This window comes from Mandrillus leucophaeus, unplaced genomic scaffold, assembly GCF_000951045.1.
Source record: "Mandrillus leucophaeus isolate KB7577 unplaced genomic scaffold, Mleu.le_1.0 Scaffold349, whole genome shotgun sequence".
Lineage (NCBI taxonomy): Eukaryota > Metazoa > Chordata > Mammalia > Primates > Cercopithecidae > Mandrillus > Mandrillus leucophaeus.
The window spans coordinates 360,769-370,310 of record NW_012103687.1 but is presented as its reverse complement, the minus strand read 5'-3'; the positions used below and the strand labels follow the sequence as shown (position 1 = coordinate 370,310).

Below are 9,542 nucleotides of genomic sequence, written 5' to 3'. Positions count from 1 at the left end.
TACTAAAAATACATAAAATAGCTGGACGTGGTGGCACACGCCTGTAATCCCAGTTACTTGGGAGGCTGAGGCAGGAGAATCACTTGAATCCAGGAGGTGGAGACTGCAGTGAGCCAAGATTGCGCCACTGCACTCCAGTCTGGGCAACAGAGCAAGACTCCTCCGTCTTAAAAAAAAAAAAAAAAATGTTTTTTCAAGGGTAAAGCCTACAATAGGAGCTCCTGGAAAGAAAAAATATGACATCAGAAACAAAATGCTTAATAGAAGGATTAGAAAACATTGAGCAAATTCTCCAGTAAGTAAAATAAAAAGACAAAATAGAAACTAAGAAGGAACAAATGAGAAATTCATCCCAAAATGTGAATAAGAAGTTTCAGAAATACAACAAAGGAAATGAAATAATTCAAGAAAACACTCCAGAATCGAAAGGACATGACTTTTCAGATTGAAAGGGTCATGAATGGCCAGGACAATAGGTGTGTCATTGTAAAATTTCTCAATGCTAGGGACAAAGAAATCCTGCAAGGTCACAAAGAGTGAAGAATCAGAATGACTTCGGCCTTCTCAGCAGCAGCACTGGAAGCTAGAAGATGACAGGGCTGAGGAATCTAAGTTCTGAGGCAAAACGATTTCTTACCTAGAATTCTACACTCAATTAACCGAGTTTTAGACATTTTCAGACACACAAGATTTTGAAAAAATTATCTCTTGTGTACTCCCAGGAAACTCCTGGAGGACATGTTATCAAAACGAGGGAAGAAAGCATAAAACGAGAAGACATGGGATCCAGAAAACAGGTAATCTAACACAAGAAAGAGGCAAGGGAATCCCTTGGACAGTGGTGAACAGTGGTTCCAGAATAGCAGTGTGTAGCAGGCCCCCAGAGCAGGAGAGAAGGCTCCAAGAGACTTTCCTGAGAAGAATGTACTGAGAGAAGATCAAGGTAACTGGCAGAGTTTAAGTGGTAAGAGTGACTAGTGCTAATGCCTTAGAAACCTAAGTGCATGAAAAAAGATAAGCAAAACAAAGTGGTGTGTTAGATAGGAAAAGCAATCGTGGCTGACTACATGGCTTATCTGCAAGTGGCATTTATGCTGTCATAACAAACACTATTATCTACAAAAAATTACACTATATTGGGAGCAAGGGGGCACAGAAAGGGGTACATATGTATAGAGGGGGCAAGTGAAGAAGAAGGAGCTAAATCCTCATCTTCCATAGTGGGAAGTCAACAGATAAGGCCTAAAGGAAAAAACAGGAAGTCGTATTACAAACATGTTATTTGGAGATAAGTAAATTCCAAAAGAATTAAACAAGTTGAAATTGGTCCCTCTAGGGAAAAGGAAATGGGTTTGGGGTGGGTACAGGGAGGTTGAGGATTGCTCTTTGTCTTAGCAAATCTTACAGAACTAGTTCCCTTTTTAATCAATGTTCCTGTGTAACTTTGATAAAATATAAAATTAAAAAATGACTGTGGTAAAGGGTGATGAAATGAATGCTTATTGAATGCAGACAGTGCAGACAGGTGCTCCCCATTTAGGTGCCACTCTGCTGGTGTCCAAGCTTTCTACGCTGTTACAGATCACACCCAAGGTATGAAGGAAGGTGCCTCCATTTGGGGGTTGGTCCCACACTGTGCTGACTGCTGCCTCAGTAAGTCACTTAGCCTAAGTCTCAGCTGGCTCACTTTATGGAACCTGATTCAAGGAGTGGTGAAGGTTTCATGGGCAAGTGCCTGTAGAATACCTGGATGGGCAGCCACCTACTTCAGGTCCTGATCTGGAGAAAAGAAAGCAGTACGAAAGTAGTGAGCAGAACAGAAAAATATGCAGTCTGATGGTGGAAATAGACTCCAGCCCCTGGAGGCATGAAAAAGAGAAGCCCCTGCAGAACAGAGCTACTTGTGAGCTGGCTGGTGCCCTGCATGTCAGACTCTGATCGTACTCCTGTGTGCTGGAGAGTTTCTGCTTCAGAATGTTGAAATGGTGGTTTCTGAGTGAGCTCTGTTGTCAGATACTCCAGCAGCAGCAGTGTGAAGCATATCTCGGGATAAACGCCTATCAGAGGCCACAGTCTAGTTAGCTGAGATAAACCATGTTCTAGGAGAACTCACAATACAAGGTGTGGCGAGGAAGAAAAACGCCCCAAACTGGGAATGAAAACATCCAGCTTCCCGGATGCCTTCTCTGCCACTTCTTGCTTTGTGACTTTGAATAAGTCACTTGCCATCATGGCTCACTTTTCTCTTCTGTAAAAGGACTGGACTAGATGCTTTCGAGGGTCCTTCCCGACATGTAAGAAAGTAAACTCACAGCTGGGAACGGCGACTCATGCCTGTAATCCCAGCACTTTGGGAAGCCAAGGCAGGCGGATCACCTGAGGTCAGGAGTTTGAGACCAGTCTGGCCAACATGGCGAAACCCTGTTTCTACAAAAAAAAATACAAAATTAGCTGGTTGTGGTGGTGCATGCCTGTAATCCCAGCTACTTGGGAGGCTGAGGCAGCAGAATGGCCTGAATCTGGGAGGCGGAGGTTGCAGTGAGCCAAGATCGTGCCACTGCACACCAGCCTGGGCAACAGAGCAAGACTGTGTCTCAAAAAAAAAAAAAAAGAAAGAAAAGAAAAGAAAACTCCCTGAGGGCAGAGACCTTGTCTCACTTGTTCATTGCTCTGTCCTCAGTACCTAGCGGAGTGCTTGGTACAACCAGGTGCTTGATGAATACTTATTGAATGAATGAAATGGAAGATAAAAACAATCAGTTTTTTAGAGTCTTAAAACTGAAAAATGACCCCAGTCAATGCTTTAATTTCACAGGTGAAAAAACAAAAGCTCAGTGAGGAGGGAAAAAATGTGCTTGTGATCACCATAGCTAAGCAGGAATGGAGATGAGACTCAAGTCTCAGCACTATGGGAACTCAATTGAGGGCAGGTTAGGGTAGACTAGACGGGTGAGGGAAGGCCACATCTTTGACTATTCAGAGGTGAACTTCAGGGTAACAGTTTTCTGAACTAACTAGTAAAGTTTGGCTGTGGGCAAGACGTAGTGAAAAGTATACGCAGTTATCTGGGTTCAAGTTCCACCTCTGCTACTTACTTGTGTGATCCTGGCCTAGCTACCTAATCTCTGACTCTGTTTCTTTTTTTCAGAAAAAGAGATAATAATAATATATATATTTTACATAATTTCTGTCAGAATATAAGTAAGTTAGATATGGTATGTGAAAAAAATATTTTTCAAGATGTCAAATCTCACAGATTGTTAATCTGTTTGGCCAAGCTCCCTCCTAATAATATCTCATTCACTAACATATCAACATAGTTTATTAATAATGGTTTATTCAATCAATTAGTTGTCACTCTGAAAATCAAATGGAAGAACTTTGAAAGGTGGGTAAGTTTTGATGGAGTACAGCAGGAGGAAGAAAAAGTGGGGAGTTGGAATCTAGGTGGGGAGGGCCAGGTTTGGTGGCTCCTGCCTGTAATCCCAGCACTTTGGGAGGATCACTCAAGCCCAGGAGTTTGAACCAGCCTGGGAAACATGACAAGACCTCGTCGGTACTAAAAGTTAAAAAAAAAAAAATGTTAGCTAGGTGTGGTGGTGTGCGTTACTTGGGATGCCGAGGTGGGAGAATTGCTTGAGCCCTGGAGGTCAAGGCTACAGTGAACCAGGATTATGCTACTGCACTCCAGCCTGGGTAGCAGGTAGAGATCTTACCTCAAAAACAGAAAAAACAAAAAGAATCTAGGTGGGGGCATCGCAGGGGCCACTCCTGAGGAGCCAAGGGCAAAGCACAGAGAGGCCCAGGGGTTAGAAACCAGATTCTATACTCTGTGACTGGGAGAACCTGTTAACCCTCTTGGTCTGTTTCTTCATCTGAAGTGAAAGGATAATAAGACTACCTCCAATAACTTGGAGGCTGTTGTAATATCACACGAGACCATGGATTGAATAATTTTTAGGGATCATCAACTGCCATCTCCACAGATGGGAGATTATCCTTCCTTTATAAGAGTATGAATGAGAGGATAAGAAGCATACTTGAAATAAACCTTGCCTATTGTTACGGACCAAATTGTCTCCCCTAAATTTATATTTTGAAGTCCTAATCCCCAGTGTGACTGTATTTGGAGATAAGCCCTTTAAAGAAGTAATTAAGGTTATATAAGGTCATAAGAGTGGGACTCTAATCCAATAGGACTGGTGTTCTTCTAAGAGGAAGAGACATCAGGGATGTGCAGAGAGAAAAGGCCATGGAAGAACACAGCATTAAGACAGCCATTGGCATGCCCAGGAGAGACACCCCACAAGAAACCAACCCTGCCAATATCTTAATCTTGGACTTCCAGCCTTCATAACCGTGAAAAATAAATTTCCTGTTTAAGCCACCCAGTCTGTGGTATTTTGTTATGGCAGCCCTAGCAGAACTAATACACCCACCTTACAGTTTTGCTTCCTTTACTCCTTCCCCCAGAACAGGTTCTCTCTTCATACTTAAAGGCATTGCACAAAAATAGCTTCTGGTCAGCCAGTAAGGCAGGATGCAGTGTGACTAATGGGCAGGACCAGGTGTTGAGACCTTAACCAGTCTATTGGCAGGTTCTACTCCTGAACTGCTAGATGGGTGGAACCAGCTTTGTCTGTTCTTAGACACCAAGTTTGTCTTCCAAGATTCTGAGGCTCGACAGAATGATGAACTGTTTAAAGAACTTTTAGTCACAGGGAAGGATGTAGGCCCACGATTAAAGCTCAGTTTCCCCCTTCGTTATCTGCTGGGTAATTTGAATAAAAATAGGGGACAAGTAGGACAGGTGCAGTGGCTCACACCTGTAATCCCAGCACTTTGGGAGACTGAGGCAGGCGGATCACCTGAGGTCAGGAGTTCAATATCAGCCTGGCCAACATGGCAAAACCCCGCCTCTACTAAAAATATAAAAAAATAGCTGGGCATGGTGGTGCATGCCTGTAATCCCAGCTACTGGGGAGGCTAAGGCAGGAGAATTGCTTGAACCTGGGAGTGGAGGTTGCAGTGAGCCGAGATCACGCCATTGTACTCCAGCCTGGGCAACAGGGCAAAATTGTCTCAAAAAAAAAAAGAAAAGAAAAGAAATAGGTGACAACATTAATATCCTGATTAGAAGCTCCTAAAGTAAATATGTAGGCTTCCTTGGGATTAAATTGTCAGAAATTTTAAAAAACAAATCTGGTAACTGCATTATTCAGTCAACAAATTTTCATGGTCACCTACTATATGCCAACCTCTATTGTAAATTATACAGATACAATAGGAATAAAATCGACCTAGTTCTTTTTTTTTTTTTTTTTGAGATGGAGTCTTGCTCTGTCACCCAGGCTGGAGTGCAGTGACGCCATCTCAGCTCTCGCAACCTCCACCTCTTGGGTTCAAGAGATTCTCCTGCCTCAGCCTCCTGAGTAGCTGGGACTATAGGTGCGTGCCACCACGCCCGGCTAATTTTTTATGTTTTTAGTAGAGACAGGGTTTCACCGTGTTAGCCAGAAAGGTCTCGATCTCCTGACCTCGTGATCCACCTGCCGCAGCCTCCCAAAGTGCTGGAATTACAGGCATGAGCCACTATGCCTGGCCAAAAATTTTTTACACAATATACCTGTAGAGGGCATGTACCATGAATGGAACTTGCAGGACTGGAGGTTGCTCTGGGTGTGTCAGTGAGAGAGTGGTGAATGAATGTGAGGGCCCACGGCATTACTGTGCACTACTGTAGACTTTATAAACACTGTATACTTAGGTTACACTAAATGTATTTTTAAAATTTTCTTTCTTCAATAAATTAAGCTTAGCTTATAGTAACTTTTTTTATGTTATAAACCTTTTAATTTTTAACTTTTTGACTCTTTTGTAATAACCCTTAGCTTAAAATACCAAAACATTGTACAGCTGTACAAAAATAGTTTATTTATATCCTTATTCTATAAGTTTATTTCCATTTTTAAAATTTTATTTTTGTTCTACTTTTTAAACAGTTTTGTTTGAAACTAAGACAGACACATACACATTAGCCTAGGTCAGGGCTATCCAGGGACCCTCCCTACCCAGGGTCAGGATCATCAATATCACTGTCTCCCATCTCCACATCCTGTCCCACTGGAAGCTCCATGCAATAATATGAATGGAGCTATCCTCTATGATAACAATACTTTCTTCTCAAATATTTCCTGAAGGACCTACCTGAGGCTGTTTTACAGTTAACTTTTTTTTCCCATAAGTAGAAAGAGTACACTCTAAAATAATGATTAATATTATAGTAAATATATAAACTAGTAACATCATTTATTATCAAGTATTATGCACTGTATATAATTGTATGTGCTATACTTTTATATCACTGGCAGTGCAATAGGTATGTTTACACCAACATCACCAAAAGCACGTAAGTAATGCACTGCAATAGGATGGTATAATGGCCATGACATCACCAGACAACGGGAATTTTTCAGCTCCATTATAATCTTATGGGACCACCATTAGATGTGTTATGTGGCACATAACTCTAAAACTCTTTGGCCTGGCATTGAAAACCCAGTTCAATCTGGGCCCAGTTAACCTCTCTAGTTACCTCCTCCCTCCTATTTAGATGTCTTGTTCCAACCAAATCATCCCCAATCAAACCTTTCAAATCTCCAGTTCCCTAACTAGAATGCTTACTATGCCTTATTTAAATTCTATCCATCTGGCAGGTATGGCAGGCAGCCTTTAAGATGGCTCCCATGATCTCTGCCTCGTGGTATTCACATCCTCGTATGTGGGCTGAACTTGGTGACTCACTGCTGATAACAAGAATACAACAAAAGTGATAGGATATTGCTTCTGAGATTAGGTTGCAAAAGGAATGTGGCTTCCATCTTGGTCACGCTTCCTCTCTTAAACCTCTCACCCTGGTGAAGCCGGCACCAAGTCTTGAAGCAGCCCTGTGGAGAGGCTTGCGTCAGGAGGGACTGAGGCCTACCAACGACCACTTCAGTGAGCTTGAAACTGGATTCTTCTCTACCCTCTGATGAGCCTTTAGGCTGAAAGCTTGACTGAAACCTCATGAGAGACTGAGCCAGAGGCACCTGGCTGAGCTACACCTGGATTCTGACCCACAGAAACTGTTGGATAATAAATATTTATTCTTTTAAGCCACTAAGTTTTAAGGTAATTCGTCATGCAAGAATAGACACTAGGCTATGCGTGGCAGCTCACACCTGTAATCCCAGCACTTTCGGAGGCTGACACAGAAGAATCCCTTCAGCCCAGGAATTCACGACCAGCCTGGGCAACATAGTGAGACCCTATCTCTATTTAAAAAAAAAAAAAAATAGACAACTAAAACACAAAGTGGAGCAGTATGTTACACAGCAATAGATAACTGATATACAAGACCAGTTCAAGTTGCTCTCCTGAATTTTCCTTGACCTAGCTTAGCCCAGAGCAACCTGTGCCTCATGTGAACTTGATGTAGAGCTGTTCTCAATGGTCATTTTGTACAAGGGCAACATTAGTTACCTTCTATCCTCTGTGTCTCTTGTCTTTTCCAAGTAACCTGAGGTCAGTAGCTGCTTAAATTTCTTGTATGTCTCTGGAGCAAGTATTTGTACAAGAAGAAAAAGCAGTAGGCTTTGAGAGGCTAGAACTGTGTCTGAAGGGTCTTTTCATTCATGTTTGGTGACTGACTGAAAAATGACTTGTTGGTGGGAAATCAAAGTGTATGTTAGAAGAGGGACCACAGCTTAGGAAAAGCTGATTTTTGATCTTCATCAAAATGAGGCTTCAGTGGCAAATACTAACAGCCAATCCTTCTTGTAAATTCTTTCTGTTGATTTCTTTGTTATTGTGAGGAGTTTAACCTTCTGTTGGCAGTTGTGTTGTGACAAGCAGCAGAGGGGGGTGGCTCTGGGACACTGGGGTCACTTCAGAGGAAGGGAAGTTGATTGTTTTCTCAGGGCCCCTTCTCTCACGTTTATTCTTTCCAGGGCCTCTGTAGCAGGACTGTGCTGAAGCCCATTTCCTACACGTAGCACCATTTATTTAAAACACACACTACATATACACAACAGACCAAATGCAAAGGAAAAAAGGGGAAAAAGGCTGCTGAAGACCAGAGTCACTAAAAGTTCAGGCTAAGAATAGACAAGGAACTCTGAGAGCTGCTCAGCTATGTGACCTCCTGCAGGGGCTTGGCAAGAAGCCCAATTCAGCTTTGTTTTTTTCTGTGCTTTTACAAAGAAAGAGCACTAGCTTGGGAGTCAGGAGACCTAGGTATCAGGCTTTGCTTTGCCAGTGCCTCTTTCTGTGGCCTTGGGTAAGTTTTTCCCCTCTCTGGGCCTCAGTTTCCCATTTGTAAAATAAAAGGGTAAGACTAGGTTCCAAGATTTTCCAACTCCAATGCTGAGAGGATACAGAGGAAAATAGAACGCTGGCTAAGGAACCAGTAGACTTGCCTTCTTGTCCCAGCTCTGCCACTGACCTAACCTCTTTGGGCCTCTGCTTCCTCATCTATAAAATAAGGTGCTATATTCATTCATCCAGTCCTTCAACAAATATTTCTTGAGCACCTACTATGTGCCAGGCTTGGTGCTGGAGATATGATGATGAGTCAAGCCAGACACAGTCTATGTTCTCATGGAATTTTTAGTCTATTGGGGGCGGAAGGGAGGAGGAAAAGATGAACCGTAATCAAACAATCACATAAATGAAGGTATAATTAATGCCAGGGTAAGAAAAACAGGGAAGGGTCACACTTGGTTCTCAGCAACTGAGGGACAGCCACAATGTCCACCAATTCCAATGTTCTGTGACCTAGTATGTTGCTCTGCAGGGAGGTGCAAAGAAGCCTTTGGAATAACTCATATCTAAAATCATAGGGTTTTTTTTCAGAAAGGCACAGCTCAATTAATCCAAGCAACCAACAACCATCTATTGGGGATCTTCTAGCAGGAATCAATCACCCACCTCTGGCCTCCCTGGAGCTTTACAGTAGTGGGCAGAATGGACTCATAAATGGATACAGCTATAAAATGCCTCACATCATTCTCTGATGGCTAATTACATGTTTCAAATAATAATGTATATAAGAATTAGGTGGAAATTGGATGTGGTAGGGCAATCAGAGAAATTTTCTTACAAGTAGAAATTGAGATAGGCCCTGAAGGTTTGCTGCATGGTTTCAGATAAACAGAAACAATAATATCAGGGCGCAGTGGGCCCATTCCCTCCTACTAGACAGTACAGGTGCATGGGACATATGAGAGATATCTGGCCAGGCGTGGTGGCTCAACTTTGGGAGGTTGAGGCAGGTGGATCATGAGGTCAGGAGATCAAGACCATCTTGGCTAACACGGTGAAACCCTGTCTCTAGTAAAAATACAAAAATTTAGCCGGGCGTAGTAGCAGGCACCTGTAGTCCCAGCTACTTGGGAGGCTGAAGCAGGAGAATGGCGTGAACCCGGGAGGCAGAACTTGCAGTGAGCCGAGATAGCACCACTACACTCCAGCCTGGGCGACAGAGCGAGACTCCGTCTCAA

The 9,542-nt window shown here is 42.8% G+C and overlaps 2 protein-coding genes across 5 annotated transcripts in view; one reads left to right on the top strand and one right to left on the bottom strand.

The window, feature by feature from the left end:
• The window catches only part of BCR (breakpoint cluster region), an 814,161-nt gene that overhangs the window by 587,343 nt on the left and 217,276 nt on the right, over positions 1-9,542 (top strand). The gene's annotated exons all lie outside the window — the stretch shown is intronic.
• LOC105546070 overlaps positions 1-9,542 on the bottom strand; it is a 72,448-nt gene that overhangs the window by 33,608 nt on the left and 29,298 nt on the right. The window contains exon 3 of one of the 4 annotated variants that reach the window (XR_001007042.1): positions 1,517-1,779. The exons of the other annotated variants lie outside the window; for them this stretch is intronic. The gene's annotated coding sequence lies outside the window, so the exon portion shown is untranslated. Of the gene's footprint in view, positions 1-1,516; positions 1,780-9,542 lie in introns of those variants that run through there. 4 annotated transcript variants of the gene reach the window in all.